The 16,931-nt window shown below is 36.7% G+C and overlaps 1 protein-coding gene across 1 annotated transcript in view; it reads right to left on the reverse strand.

The window, feature by feature from the left end:
* LOC5564696 (octopamine receptor) overlaps positions 1 to 16,931 on the reverse strand; it is a 307,231-nt gene that overhangs the window by 276,667 nt on the left and 13,633 nt on the right. The window contains exon 2 of the mRNA XM_021837305.1: positions 15,907 to 16,408. The gene's annotated coding sequence lies outside the window, so the exon portion shown is untranslated. The remainder of the gene's footprint in view (positions 1 to 15,906; positions 16,409 to 16,931) is intronic.

The raw sequence follows: 16,931 nt of genomic DNA on the forward strand, positions 1-16,931 counted from the left end.
AATAACTACCGTTTCCAGAATAGGGGCAGCAGTTGGTACGCACGTTTCCTCACATCAGAAAAACATCAAACGTGTCGAAGCAAGATTTGATGATATTTCTGGATAAGGTTCTGTGATCGCATTTGGATGAAGGTTAAAAAAATCTTCTACTTATCGGTTCTTGGACCTCTAATAAAAATAATGTCCTTCATAAATCGACAATCCTTAATAACGTTAAATTTAGCAAGAGATAGATTCTGACTATCGGGTGTCGCGCAACCACCCGATGTGTATTTCTCCCGATCATTTAAATACTGTTTCTGGATTCTGATAGATACACTACTGATAGCTAAAATCTATTTATTTATTTTATTTTTATTTATTTATTTGTTGTTCAAATTGGAAGACAGCGATAAGTAAGATATATATTCAGTCAAATCGTTATAATGTACCCTCGGTGTAATATAACTAGACATTATACATACATCCGCGAGCCATTAGAAATCGTTTTCAATAAATTTTCACTGGTACTTAATGTACCGATTTTTACTTTTAAATCCATTCGAATGGAAAGATATGCTTGGTGTCAATTTTAAAACCATCCATAAACTTCACATAAAATCTTGATTTTCCTTTTTTTTTTGTTTAATATTTAACATATTTTTTTATTAGTGATACAGTTGATGCCTGCTTCGATAGGATGTTTACCAGAAGAAAAAAAGTTTCATTATATGCAACTCATATAGCTTGGTTTAATTTTGAATCAACTTACAATATGTTTATATCTATTATTTTTATCTGGCAACACTTTAGATTCATATGAATACATACTTATGCTCTTTCGTAGTTTGTGTAGTTCTAAAAATAGCCAATAAAATCACTCATAAGCCTTATCGTTTTCTTCCCTTATTAGTAGAAACAGTATTTCCTTATATTCTACATTGTTAACATTGCCCTTCCTATCTACACGACTGGATGAAATATGTGGCCTTCTTTCTCCATTTTCGTGGTAAAGGTGGGAATCGTGTCTAGCGGTCGGAAATCAGCATACAAAAATCTAGATTATTATAAAACTATACTTACCCTGATTACGCCTCTGGTCTAATAAATAAGCATTTGAATATGGATAATTATACATTCTGTCTGTAACTACTGCAATCTGCATTAAAATTGTAGTTTTAGTTGAAAAAGAAACTTTTACAATTATATTCACTATGCCAAAATTTGCTTTAGGAGCCCCTTTTGGCTATACCACTAGCCCATCACCCGAAAGGCATTGGATTTTTCCATATTTTGACATATAGAATCCAACAAAAATAGTCCGGTTGAAATCCCCGGGGGGTGTGATCGTGACCCTCCCTTGTAAGCTGGATAACCTCATATAGTAAGCCATTTTCTCAGAAAACTGAAAAGGCTTCCACATAGGTAGCTGAAAATGCTTTTTCTCAGGAAGCTTGAAAAACTTTTTTTCAGGAACCGAAAAAAGCTTTTTTTCAGGAATACAGAAGAGCTCTCATGAAGAAGTAAAAGCTTCTTCTAAGGAAGCTAAATTAGCGTCCTCTTTTTTTCTATATTCTGTTTTTTTTTGTGTACCGTGATGGATTCATACTTTGATTCCTATGAAAATACCCTCATGGGCGGTCTCCTTTCAAAACTTAAGAAATTTCTTAAGAGAAATCTCAACACTTTGCTTCAAGGATGTTAAAAAAATATCTTCTGCAGATTCCTCCCTCAAGTGATTTATCTGGAATAATTTTCTCTTGTGGTTTCTCTATGATTATGCTTCTTTTTCTCAACAAATTACCCCACAAATAGAGAAAAGCTTCTTAAGAGAAGAAAGTTTCTTTCTGTAAGAAATAAATCGGAAAATCTACTCTTTAAAATAAATAATTAATCTTAAAATATGCCTAATAATATATCCAGGGATTCCCCAAGAAATAACTCCACACACAATTATATGAAATTTGGTATAGAATTGTTATTTTATGTCTTAAAAGGGCACAATGGACACGCATTAGGATCTACAAGCTTAATAAGTTTTTATTATTTTGTTTTAAACATACAGTATCGGACATATAAAATGCATCAAAGCCGTTTTCCCATACAAAATGTTTGATGCAAGTTTGATGCAAAAACATATTAATTGAACATTAAATTAGGTCATTCTTATTAGTTATTCACGATTCTCCTTCAAGAAAAATGAGTAAGTAGAGATAAATATGGCCTATTATCTCGAAAATGTATTGGCCAGGAATTATTGAGGTACTATGGGTGCCTCAGTTTCTTTAAAAATTCCATGCATTATACAACTTACTATAAAAATCTGTTAACATGTTTAAAAAGTTAAGGAACTGTGTTACAGTATCGGACATATAAAATGCACCAAAGCCGTTTTCCCATACAAAATGGTCAACTTCAGAAAGCTATATCTCCGCCGTTTCTCAACCGATTCTTTTCATTTTTTCTGTGACGAAGTACAAATTTTCTCAATTTTCAGAAACTATTGTAAGAGTTGTGTGAAAACTATTGATTCAAAAGTTACAGATAGGTTGAATTTTGACATAAAAAATGCACCAAGCCACACAGTGATGTAGCAGAAAAACTACACGTTCTTTGGTGAAAACTAAAAATAATATAAAAAGGGGGGTTTTGGGTAATTTAAAATTCAAGTTTTATTTTCGAATTTTTCATGAAAAAAAATTAAATGTTTTTTTTTTCTTGTAGTTCACTACAACTTCTTCATAGAACAATTTTCTTTAAAATCAACAGTTTCGAAGTAAGACTTTTCCAAATAAATTGCATGCTAAAAATTAACACCATTTTCAAAAGTTATTCCTGAGTCAAAAGGATCGATTTTTCTATGGAAAACAATAAGTGTTACCACCATACCAGAAGAACGTGCATAATTTAATCCAAATCACGATTTTCATTTTTTTCGACTCATTCTGGATGGAATTCGTCAAAAGTTTTAATATATATTTAGGATATTTCCTCTGTCGGGACATGAAGCTAGAGTTTTCCGAGTCCTGGGGCCTTCCTTAACCGAATGGTTAGAGTTCGGGGCTACAAAGCAAAGCCATGTTGAAGGTGTGTGGGTTCGATTCCCTGTCGGTCCAGGATCTTTTCGTAATGGAAATTTCCTTGATTTGCCACACGACATACGATTGCGATACAATTTTGGCATAATTGGCAAAGAAAGCTTTCAGTTAATAACTGTGGAAATGCTAATAACACTTAGCTCAGAAGCAGGCTCTGTCCCAGTGAGGGACGTAATGCCGAAAAGAAGAAAACCTGACGTACCTACCAGACCGTAGGTGCTGTGTACATTGGTTGGTAAAAATGTATAACTTTTTTTTTTATCTGTTTATTTATTGAGACCTATTTAAAAACGTTACAATACTAACAACTAATTTTAACAAATGCTCATAAAGTTATCAAAATGTGTTTTGAACAGTTTTCTGTTATTCCATCTTTTATCACGTATTATACTTTGGAAATGGTAAAGTGAGCCTGAACCAAAATGTAACAAATTGTAAGCCATTGCTTCTGTACACAGATACAGCCCTGCTTTTTGATTTGGTGCCTTTTTATTTATTTTTGTACATATCATTTCTTCCGGATTATTGATTTTTAATCGCATTCTGTTGTTCATTACTTGCGTTACCCATGTCCATACTTTCTTCGAAGTAACGCATTCTTTGATACGATGCTTGGACGAATCTATTTCTCCGCACGATTCACATAAATTTGAAACCGTTCCACGAACATTATTACGGAGCAACTTATCTTTATATGGTACAATGTCGTTGACTGTGATAAACATAGCATGCTTACCATCAGTGGATAAAAATCCATGATTCATATTTTGCCATATGTTTTCCCAATCGAGATTGGGTAATTCTGATTCTATTTTAGGAGTTATGTTCTGATCGTTTATCAAGCTTTTATATATACGATTGCATGTATTGGACTGATCGTATTGTCTTTTTTCCACTGCTATTATTATCCACTCGCGAGTATTACGTGTAACTTTCGTGTTTGTTTTTTGAGAGAGCATAAAATTGTCTACCGGTTGTTCTCCTGGTACAAAAATTAAATTTTTAATGAACAATGCTTTTGTTTTTGATTCTACATCTATAAGAGCTAATTCCCCATTTTCAACTGGTAGATATAATTGTTGCATCCGAACTTTGAATATGTGTGAATTAAAAATGAATTGTTGGCAAATGGTTTTTATTTGAGCAATATGCTTGTTTTCAGCAGGAACTTTTTGGAAAAAAATGAGTTTTCGCTTAGAGTGATTCCTGACAGAAATATTTAGTTTCCTTATTAGATCGTCATAGTTTTCACTGACAGTATTTTTGAATGCTGATGTGAAGGTTATCCCCAATATTTTCAATTTTTCAACTTCTTTTAACATATGCGGTCCTGATCTACAGTTGTTGAGCCTCAAAAATTGAGATTTTTGAACGTTGAGTTTGATTTTTGAATAAATGCTGAAATAGTTGATTAACGCTAGAACCGTGTCGAATTCACTATCATTTAGAACAATTATATTGATATCGTCCGCAAAGGCCACAATTTTGATAAAAATGTTATCAATCAGCACTCCATTAATACTATTGTATATCATTCTAACGAGGGGCTCTATATAGAGTACGAAGAGCGCCATGCTCAAGGGCAACCTTGCCTTACGGATGACGTAATTTTAATGGGGTTCGTGAGAAATCCGTTAAAAAGAATTCTTGACGAGGCAGTATAGTACAAGTTTTCTATGCATTTTATAAATTGTCTCGGAAAATCATACTTTTCCAGTAGGATCCACAAAAAATCGTGGTTCACTTGGTCAAAGGCTTTCTCCAGATCTAAGGATAACAAAAGTCCCTTGAACCGTTTCGTTTGTTGTGACCGGAGTATAACGTTTCTGAGTAACTTGAGGTTAGTGATACAAGACTTATCCGGATCACAAGCTGCTTGTCCGGGTCCGAGAAGTTTTTCCATTAATGGTTGCAGCCGATTCATAAGTATCTTTGAAAAAATTTTGTAGTCACAATTTAACATTGAAATGGGACGACGGTTGGAAATTTCAGTGGAATCACCTTTTTTCGGAATCAGCGTTATTATTCCCTCTGAAAAAGCTGCCGGTGGGGGCACTCCTTCTAACAGGTACATATTAAACAATTTAATCAATTCATTCTTGATTTGATCTTTAAGCGAAATATAAAATTCGTATGTTAAGCCGTCAGGTCCGGGACTTTTATTTTTTGCACATTGTCTTAATACGATTTCAAATTCCTCATTGGAGATTGGCTGTACTAAATTTTGTCTGTCTAATGCATTTAAAGATCTATTGACATGGTCTAAGATGGATTCGACACCAACTCTATTGAAATCTTTCTTTTCAAAGAGATCTTTGAAATGATTCTCTAAGAAAATCTTCAAGGAAGCGCTATCCGCAGTTACACAACCGTTGATCTTCAGTTTAAGCAAATTTGATTGGCTACTGTTGTTCAGTCGAGTCGAAATTTGATAAAATCCTAGTGTTTCTTCTTCATGTAAGGTACTCGGTTGATACTTCAAACTGTAGTTTTGAAGCCGTCTGTTTTCAATTTCCATTAGCTTTGATTTTACGAAGGACATCTCATCTGGACATGATCTGCCGAGCATCATAGAATCAGATATATGTTTCAAGCAGGCGTATAAAAAAGATTTTTGCATTCGAATTTCTGCGTTGATTGCAAATGATTCTGTTTTAAAAAAATACTTTGTCTTTTTCTTATAGTTAAGATTCCACCACACATTGAAGTTTTCATTGAAACAATTTTGCAATTTCAACTGATTGTACATTCGAACGAATTTGTCTATAACTTCCGGCTTATCGATTAAGGAAGGGTTTACTTTCCAAAACCCCTTACCTTGGCGAACCATGCTAGCAGGATCAGTTAATGTGTATTTCATGATCACAGAGTGGTGATCAGAGAATGCCGTTGGGAGAATTTCAATCAATCTTACTTGTTTAGTGAACGCATCTGGGCTGTAAATCCTATTTAATCGTGATCTAGAATCACCACGAAAAAACGTGAATAAAGTTTTCTTATTTAATACTTTTTCTACATCGAAAAGCTGTAACGATGTGACAAGAGTTTGTAAACCCTTGCACAATTTTTTTACGTTCGAGTTTGAATCGTTGGCATTAAGAATACAATTGAAATCGCCAAGTAGAATGTTGGGATAGTCACCAGAGAGATGCGGGATGACATCCTCGGTGAACAAAATGTCTCTTTGCTTTTTGAATTGAGCTCCAGAGTGTGCGTAGATGTTAACAAAATTTGATTGTCGAAGACAATAGACGAGATTCTACCGTTTGGATTTAGTAGAACGCTTTTTGGTTCAATATTTTTACGCAGAAGAATAGCAGTGGTTTTGTTGGTCGAACTAATATTGACATATGCATAATGAGATGGTATGAACGCGAAACTTTCGAAGGACACTTCCTGGAGAAAAATAACATCCAGGTGGTTATTCCATATAAAATCTTTTAGCAATGACTTTTTCGTGTCTGTTCCAATTGCGTTGATGTTTAAAGTTGAAATTTTTCTAATAAAGATCATTTTGTTCGCTTTTGTAAGTTGGGTGCTACCTTTGGTACGGGAGTTAGTTGACTTTTGAATAAGGATCTTTTCTCAAGAGCTGCGGTTAGCAGCGGTTCTGTTAGTTTACCTTTTTTCGCTTCGATTTTACCTTTCCGTTGCTGCACCGTGACGAATGGGGTTTCATTCGTTGATTGCGTGTCATCTTCCGACGAAGAGATCATTGTACGTTTGAGAGCCGCTTTCTTTTCGTCCATTTCCATCTCCTCGTTGGCCTCCTGATCTGCTTCCTGATCCTGGGGTGGAACAGGCACATCCTCACCATTGGATGCTTCGAGATCGTCGGCCGCATTCGAAGCCTCTGCCGCGCTTGTGTCTTGTGAGATTGTTTCGTTGATTGCTGGATCTGTTGCAAGTTTGGAGCATGACGGTTTTTGTGCATCCGCTCCATCACTTCCGGGCTGCTTGACGCTGACGCTTGGTAGTTCACTCTTTGCCGCTTTACCCAGCGCGGTCACATTGGCGTATGATGATCCACCGCTACTACTGCCGTTGCCGCCATCTTTGGATACCGCTCGAGGACAAACTGCTTTCACGTGGCCTTCGCCCTTACAAAGGAAACACTTGTTTTTCAGGCCATCGTAGAAGACTCTGGCCCGAGAATGACCGATGTACCGTTTTGTCTCAAATTCCGAACAGACTCATATTCCGAACACTCGGTTTTTGTATGGCGATTAGGTTGAAATGTTTCACTGAAATATGTCATCAAATTACCAGAAAATGGCAGTCAATTGCAATTCATTTTTAAAGTCTTCCAATTAATTTATACCTCGGGAGTAGTGATGATTCTCTAGCTCAAGACCACATAAACTAGCTCAGATAAATTTATTTGCGGAATTATTCATTCGAATACGATTTATTTGTGCTGTTCGGAATTTGAATCAAGGTGTTCGGAATATGAGACAGAATGAACGCAGTGTTCGGCATTTGAGTCAAAATGTTGTTCCAATCTTTTACGTAAAAACAATACTAAACAAGTTTAAATAAACATTTTTAACAGTACACCCAACAGCTAACGGTTAGAATTTGCGAAGTAATAACAATTTTCACAAATATCAGCTAATTTATTCCTATCAGATGCTTTTGAAGTCGCTGTTGGCCTTAAGTGTTCGGAATATGAGTCAAACGTGTCGTGCTGCCATCCTCGTAGTAGAACGTGTAGGCCTCTTCAAGGCCACTCATGAAGTTCGAGAACTTTGCTTCGTCGATGAACTTGAGGTTAAACCTGTTTTCGTTTTCATCCCGATAAACGGAATGAAGGTCAGCTGGGGGGACTTTCAGGTGTTGCAGAGTAAACTTCAGTACTTCCAAGTGGGCTGGGGTCTTGCTTCCAGAGGAGCACACTAGCTTCACCGTGTTCTTTCGAACCCGAGTTTCCATTTTGCTCTTTTGTTCAAGAGCACGCTTCCGACAATTGTTGTACAGCACAATAGGTGCTGGTGTGACTATTGTCACTGATCGATTTTTTTCACACTATCAGATATACGTCCGTTTCGATCGACTGTTCGCACAAGAATGCCCTTGAAGCAGTCTTTTCTCATATTAACATTATCCAGTTGTGTTGTGCATATCAAATATGAGCTTGTCTAAACTGCATGTCATTTATTTTTTTGCTGTACCGTCAAAAGGGGGAACTTGCAACACATCAACAAGTAACCGTATTGAAGTTTTAAATGACATTGAGTTAAATTATTTTAATTTATTATACAGTAAATGGATCTTATGTATAAAACAGAAGCCTGGAAGAGGATTTGAGTTTTGTTTCTGTATTGGTTTGTTTACTGGAGATGAAAATCATATTGCATATTTGATGGTATGTATGCAAGACATGAAGTCGTTCCTCTCATCACACGAATTGTAAAAATATATAATTTCAAGTATTTACTATCAGTTACAGTACTGTACGAAGGGGTAAGATAAAAGTTTGGTTAATTTTATAATTAATCACTTAAAATATTTGATATCATTTTTGACTACCGTTCTGGGATAATTTGCAACACAAATTTTAATCACAAATGCTCGATATTAATTGCCCATTCTCAGCAGACATCAAAAAGCTAAATTGAACATACATTTGTACTGTAGCATTATGTTTTTTTTTGTCTCACAATCAATTAAGTAAATGTTTGATAGAAAAGATTTTTTTTCTTCATAAAAACAGTGAATGATTTTGAAAATTTCTCGCGTTCAATATCGTAAGGGCGTAACTGCAGTGATCGATTTCTCTTCATTGATTTTCTCTTTGGATAATTACGTGACCGGGAGAATGTTTTCGGCCAATATTGTTGGTTCAATTGAAAGTGCTCATCGTCCTTCGTCATACTGCATCGTAAAATGTTCCGAAAATCGATCGAATTTTCAGTACTAATCCAAAGAAAAAGACGATAAAGAGAAATCGATCACAGTAGATACGCCTGTATGATACTAAGAGCGAGATTTGTATTTGCATTATTTTTTAATGACTTCCCGAGCAAAGCTTGAGATCACTTTGAAGTCTAATTTTTTTGCTGTAATGTTGCGGAATTTGATAATTCAGTTTATTGTCATATTGGTCGTTTTAACGGTTAGTTTTGATATAAGAACAGAAAAATGTTCCCATGGAATCAAATTGAAAACAAGTTTTGCTGTCAAGGAAAGCAAATTGCAAACAGTTTCTGCTATCATTGAGAACTCACTGAGTAATTCATATTTTTGAGTGATACCAAAACGAGCCTGCGACAAGATAAAAGCATTATTTTTATATTATCATTGCTTCCAGAGATAAAACACTAAAACATTTATTGTTATATAAAACTATTACATTAAAAAAATAAAAAAAGATAGCAAAACGAGAAAAAAATATGATAACGAGTTTAATAATGATAAATAGATATTAAATTATGACATCAACTTGATGCTGCAAACAGAATATGATTACGAATGGCTTTCCTCTTGATGTTGAACTTTGTTCGGGTTTCGCCTAACTGTCAAGACATTCGATTTGCTATAAATTCCCCATGTACCCCATATACCCTATAAAAACAGTCAAGGAATGATTCCGCTACCAAAATTACTTGAGCTGTACACTGCTGAGAAGTAGATTTAATTTCATAACGTAGGTAGCGCCTGTCGTACGAACCAAATGGAGCTTTCCCGTACCGAAAATTGTGCCGCTCAATTATTTCTCAAGACTGCCGGATAATCGAGTCCGACCTATATGTTAAATATTCACAATTCAATCAATAATAAACTAGTTTTCAAAGACGAGAAAGCCTTGTTTCTGTTAATTTGCGTACTGAATTTGTTTTGCACTAAGTAAATCGAAATTAGTTGATGCATTACGGGAGAAATTGTTCTCCCAAACAAGAGAGTGTCAAATTTACATGCATGCATTGTTTTATTTTTGTGATAAGTAACTAAGAGAAAGCAGTGTTACTTGTATACCGAAATTACACTAATTGTGTTCTTCTTTTCCTTGGTAAATCTCTCACAAGGATATGTACACTAGCCTGGGACATGATTATATGAAAAATTTAGACTCTCGCTCCAGTCCACTTTTTGGATCGCATTTAGGTCATATAACAACTGTGCAAAATTTCAGCTCGATCGGTGAAACTATATTTACGCGCCAGCCGTTCAAAGTTTGTATGGGATTTACTATGGGAAAACTCACTTTTGCAAAGAAAAATCGCCAGAGGTCGCCCGTAATGCTCTATAAAAATGCTGAACATAGACTTCGATAGGTATTTCTACGATGAACAACATTGCCGAAGACCGCAAAGCAATCCGATGCTTGTGAAAAAAGTTATTAAGCATACTCTATTCGAAAATTTAGCCAAATTTTGTTATTATTGTTATTCATTTGCGTGTTAATCAACGTCACCTTGCCAATAGGTTTTCATTGAATAACTTTTTTTTACAAGTGTCGGATTGTTTCGCGGTCTTCGGCAATATTTTTCATCGTAGAAACACCTATCGAAGTCTGTGTTCAGAATTTTTATAGAGGTCAATGGGCGACCTCTGGCGATTTTTGTTTGGAAAAGTAAGTTTTCCCATAGTAAATCCCATACAAACTTTGAACGGCTTGCGTGTAAATATAGTTTCACCGATCGAGCTGAAATTTTGCACAGTTCTTATGGGACCTAAATGCAATCCAAAAAGTGGACTGGAGCGGGAATCTATATTTTGTCCCACACTAATGTACACTTCAAAAGGGTATTTTCTGAGCACTACCATCTGATTACGATTATTCTATCAGCAGGAACGAATATAATACATTGTACAGGGAAGGCAAAGAAAATTTCATTAGATTTTAGGTTTTTATCGAAAACTCTCAGAATGGCTTGTTTTATATGATATATATGATAACAATTTTCATCCGAGATTTTTCACAAAAAGGTTTTTCTTTCAACTTATACACTTTCAGCACTGTTTATTTTCCAACTTATAATACAAAGCTAGCTATTTAAATATAAATGATCAATTGTCCTTCTTAAACAATAAGCTGTAATATCCATTATAGCTTTAGAAATCATTGGTAACATATGTACATACTAAAGTGATGCAATTTTTTCAACTTTGTTTCCCCTATGCTTAATCGATTTACTTTATGGTAAATAGCATCCTCCCAAAGTTTGAAATGACTCGTAAGAAATTGGAATATGTACACGCAATTTAAAGTTTATATAGAGATAACTATGGAAAACGCCACCCTTTTTGTGTCCAGCCCTCTTCGCCTTAATATTTTATGGGATAGTGAACAAACTCTTCTCATGTGAAATCCTTCCAGCTACATCTTTGCCGAAGACCACATTTTGAATGGACATCAGTATAATTGTCATTCACAATTATCAAGTGCGTTAGCATTTGAAATGCTTCATAAACTGCTCGGCAGTAGACTGGTCCAGCTTAGTATGGGAAAAAATACCGTTGTGGTTCTATGGGACCCCCCCTCCGGATTATTCCTTAGGGTTAGAGGAAGATTTCCTGAAAAAATCAGCTCATTTGGTCGTTCCATGAGCTGGCGATTTTGGTTTGAAATTAAATTAGGATTTTCAGCTCAAACATATGGGGAACCGCACATCATCTACTCTTTGGTTCAGGAAAATGGTTGATATTGTATGGTACTTGATATCATAACTATCTGTAATTAAGCTCATGCAATGAGCTTGTAATTCTTTAACAGCAATAGATTGGTGGTTGCCACTAAGCGCATCATAGCCACCTACGACGCTGGGCGAGGTGCTGCACAAGGCGCATGCATGTAAGTGATTATACGGGAGTGCCAAACTTTCAGCAATTGAAAGAGTAATGAAAGTTAACTTAAATTCAGGTACAACCTTCTGCAATTATGTTCATTAGGGTATCAGCTAGTGTATTTGCCATTCTGGGCTTAGTTGAACGTGATCAACTAGTAGACGGAACAAAACAGTGACATAGGGTTAATTTTCAATACATTTGAAACGAATATCCCAAACAAACTATAAACTGAATGCACCAGCTGGTGGAACAATCAATTGAATTGAAATTCTGCGAGTTTTTTTTTTTCTTACCCTTAGGCTCATATCTAGGAAGTGTTCTTGTTTTATTCTTGGTCGAACGGTATTCGGCCAAATGGCATTCGGTCAAATGATAATTCATACGGTTCACACCTCATTCCCCAAAATGCACTTTCTGTTGCATTCTCTTTGTATACAATTTTCCACAACTAGGGGTAAAGTTAGTGGAACACAACTGGGTTACGAGACTCTATCTCTCGATAAACGATACTAATTGGACCAACTTTCCTGCTATACTTCTGCCGAAATTGCACTCATTTTCCCAATTACCACCCTTCATCCCTCTTAATTAACAAGTATTTGGAACAGCATTTGGATAGCCCGGTGCCTCATTGGAAATGCCAAACCATACCGACTAACACCAAATGTGTCGACACTCTCTCTTCGGTCAGCGAAAATTGCTGACTAGACTAGACTCTTGTAGAAATCGCCAGCGTTATCATCACCATCACAGTTCAACCTAGGATCGGTTAGTTTCCTTTATTACCCGCTGTGGGTCGCTATGCGATAAATGGAGCATGCCGTAATAAGCGTCGACGTGTGCAATTATTACCTGTCCGCTTGACCACTACTCAGTACTTGCAATATCTGCTACGTTTCGTTAATTTGAAGCGACTCGCAAGGATGTTGACTTTACCTTGTTAAAGCGAGAAGATTTCCGTTATGACAAGAAATCAGTTATTCTTTCATTTGCATTCAAGCATAAACATACGTTTGGAAAACTATCAGACTTACAATCCGAGCAACTCAATCGCGATTTGAATAATTGTATGTTAGTCGATTGGTAATAAAATTATTATTGAATAATCTTCAAATAATAACAAATGTTCAATCAGCTCAGGCTAAACTTTAATCAAAATTTTCACAACTACAAAGTTTAGTGTTCTAAGTTTCAATCCTGTGTCGATTGTGCGATCTAATTCCCTTCAAACCACAAGCGTGAAAACACGCGTACACGTACGGACTCTCACGTACGCTTACTTGTCATGCAAATTTTCGATCCGATCCTACCAGGAATGCCACAACAAAGGCTTTCTATTGTTTCACCGTCTCTGTTATGGTGGCAGCAGCAGCGCTCAGTATCACCATGTGGTGCAGACACAGTGAAAAGTTAGCGAAGTTTAAGGTAAAAATATCAATCGAATTCGGGTAAACCCAAAAACAAATCAATTTTGCATTATTTTTTCCAAGAAGCATCAGCTATATGATTGAATTTTATCTATATTTTTACTGTGTTAGCACGCGTGCCATTCATCAATTGCTTACCGAATGCTTTGCATATCACGATATCGACGGCGGTGCTGCTGGATGCTGGTTGGGGTTATTCTAATGAGTATCCAACAAAACGCAAGGTAAACGATAGCTACCTAGCGCTGATTACTAGTGTGCTCTGCCGGGTTAAGGCTCAACAGCATTCCATAGGGATGATGCGGGCATGGAACGTTCTAAATATTGTTCGGTTGCACCTAGGAATTTAATTGGAATTTCAATGTTCCTAAAATTCTCTTGAGCTTGCTTTAGTCTATTAAGCAGCTGTAAACTTAGAATCGAAACTTTATTCGAAATTTTTAGAACTTGGGAAGCTGCCAATGCGCCAATTATAAAAAATGTAAGATGTGTTCGCCCTTTGGGCTTCAGTCTACACTATATAGAATTTGAGATATTTTTTTCTGTGAATTTAACAAATGTTTTCAGTTGGCATATTTTTCTGACAAATGGAAAAAAGGCTAAGGTTGTGCCAGTTTTAAAACCAGACAAAAAATCCTGCAGAAGCTTCCAGTTATCGTCCTATCAGCTTGCATTCATTCATCAGTAAACTTTTTGAGAAGGTCTGCCAATGAAAAGTTTGGATTCCGCCATGGACATTCAACCACTCATCAACTTTTACGTGTAACAAATTTACTAGTCTTGTTCTTCTAGACATGAAAAAGCATTCGAGTTATCTGTCAAATCGTACACTTCAGGTTAATCATCAGAACTCCAGATCTGAAAGACTTCCTGTAAGAGCTGGTGTTCCTCAAGGCAGCATTTTGGGCCCAATATTTTCACATCTGACTTACCTGAGTTACCTCAGGGATGTCAAAAATCTTTGTTTGCGGATGACACAGGCCTCTCCGCCAAATGACGAAGCTTGCGTGTCATCTGTAGTCGATTGCAAAAAAGTTTGGATATTTTTTCTTCATACTTGCAAAAATGGAAGATTTCTCCTAATGCTTCCAAAACTCATCTAATAATATTCCCACATAAACCAAAAGCTCTTTACTTGAAACCTTCAAGTAGACATGTTGTCACGATGAGAGGGGCTTCAATAAATTGGTCAAATGAAGTTGAGTATATCTAGCTCATGCTAGATAAGAATTTAACTTTCAAAAATCACATTGAGGGCATTCAAGCCAAATGTAACAAATATGTAAAATGTCTCTATCCCCTTATTAATAGAAAATCAAAACTTTGTCTTAAGAACATACTTTTGATATTCAAACAAATTTTCAGACCAGTCACGTTGTATGATGTACCAATATGGATTAGCTGTTGTAATACCATGAAGAGAAAGGAATCTTCGCTAACTTCAATTGAAAGCAAAATTAATGCGGAGAACAAAATTCCATACGTCCAGATTTCAACTGTCCCACGTTCTGGATATCGCTTGCAACAACATAATTAATTTAGTGATATTCAAAACAGTGAATAGCGGATAATTTAATCTCTATTGGAAATTCAGATCATCTTGTTAGTAGGTATAAGGGAGCGTGTACTGTGCCATGTGTGTGTACTTTTCCAGAGGGGAAGCAGGAGCGGTTATAATAAACAATCACAGTGGGATCTATTTGGCAGGGTACGCATAAACAAGCACCCGCCTAAAATAATGACGCTCTCGATAAATCAATAGATTTTCCACATTTCGCGACTGCAGGTGGCACCGGCACCACTTTTTCCGACCGCCGCGGCCCCCTGATGAGTTGAATCATTTGTCCGGGGCTGGTGTTTTCGAACGGAAATTGGTTCTTTACCTTGGGAAGATTATTGAGTGAGATGGTGGATGATGCGGGATGGAAATACTGTCGGTTTTCATTGCCATTCTGATCAAGTTGGTGACAAAATACAGAATCGGAAATTGGTAATGATGAGGAAAGTTTTTGGGACAGTGAGGTGCTTGACATATTCATGCATTTTCAAAATTGGATGACTAAAACGGTGTGAAAGATGTTGTTATTTAAACACTATTAATTATTAGCGACATAATGCCTTTCTTAGCCGAGCGGTTAGAGTCCGCGGCTATAAAGCAAAGCCATGCTGAAGGTGTCTGGGTTCGATTTCCGGTCGGTCCAGGATGTTTTCGTAATGAAAATTTCCTTGACTTCCCTGGGCATAGAGTATTATCGAACCTGCCACACGAAATACGAATGCGAGAATGGTAAGTTTGGCAAAGAAAGCTCTCAGTGGAAGTGCTCATAAGAACACTAAGCTGAGAAGCAGGCTCTGTCCCAGTTGGGACGTAATGCCAAGAAGAAGCATATAAGATGTCCGGTTCGTTCACCACCCTTAATTACATGAATTATGAGTGTCAAAATATTTTCGGGGAAATGGGATGTTCGGGGAACTGACGTTTAGAGAAGCGACATTCAGGGAAAAGTAGCACAACCGTTTGAATTATGATTTTTATGTTATGATATCATACATTTTTCTTTAAAAGTCAAGTTAACAAGATATAATCATAAACCAAAAATCATGTCACCTACCTCCCGTTACAGCAGATCACCAATCCATTGAATATTATCGCAATAATCGTTAGGAAAAACAGCGCCAATTTCTGAAGGTTATTCCAGTTTCACATCAGAGCAAACAGTACCGCAAAAACTCAATAGTAGTCCCTCGCTTGGTAGATCACTTTTAAACAGGTGTCACATTCCACTGTGGCCGCGTACGTCTCAATCGCCGTTCAACATTTATTCCATCCCATTGGTTTCGCTTCGCACTCTCGTAGCTAGAACCAATCGTTCTGGGCGGCAGATACCACACTGGACACAGCGTCTCGTATTATATTTCACTTGCTATATTTATTTGTTTATTCACTCGTTTCGTTATTGTTGTTGATACTAGAATTGCTCATTCACCACAGATCACCAAATTGCGGGCCCCCCTCTAAAGCTCTGAGCTCACTCGCACAAATTCTTCGCTTTCCGTTGGTTGTTTATTTATCAAACTGCGCGATTCCTCACAAAGTCAGCTTCGTCTCGCCGACTAAATCGAAGTCGATGAGCATCATTAGATGACGACGGTTCACACCTTTGTATTGTAACCAGAAAGCTAACCACGGTGTGGCTGGAACCGTTATTAACGGGAATAAGACCATCAAGTTTGAATCAACACTCGAGATACTTATCCTAGCATCCTCTTCTTCTTCTTCCTCTTGGCATTACGTCCTCACTTGAACGGAGCCTGCTTCTCAGCTTAGTGTTCTTATGAGCACTTCCACAGATATTAACTGAGAGCTTTCTTTGACAAAGTTGCCATTTTCGCATTTGTATATCGTGTGGTATCATCGTACCATACTATATGCCCAGGGAAGTCAAGGAAATTGCCATTTAGAAAAGATCCTGGATGGACCGACCGGAAATCGAACCCAGCCACCTTCAGTATGGCTTTGCTTCATGGCCACGGACTCTAAGCACTTGGTCAATAATGGCCCATCCTGGTATGTATCGAAGGAAAGGAAAGTAATTGTGATCTTAAGATTTTGTATCATTTTCAAAGGTTTGTCAGT

This window comes from Aedes aegypti, chromosome 1 (assembly GCF_002204515.2).
Source record: "Aedes aegypti strain LVP_AGWG chromosome 1, AaegL5.0 Primary Assembly, whole genome shotgun sequence".
NCBI classification, from domain to species: domain Eukaryota; kingdom Metazoa; phylum Arthropoda; class Insecta; order Diptera; family Culicidae; genus Aedes; species Aedes aegypti.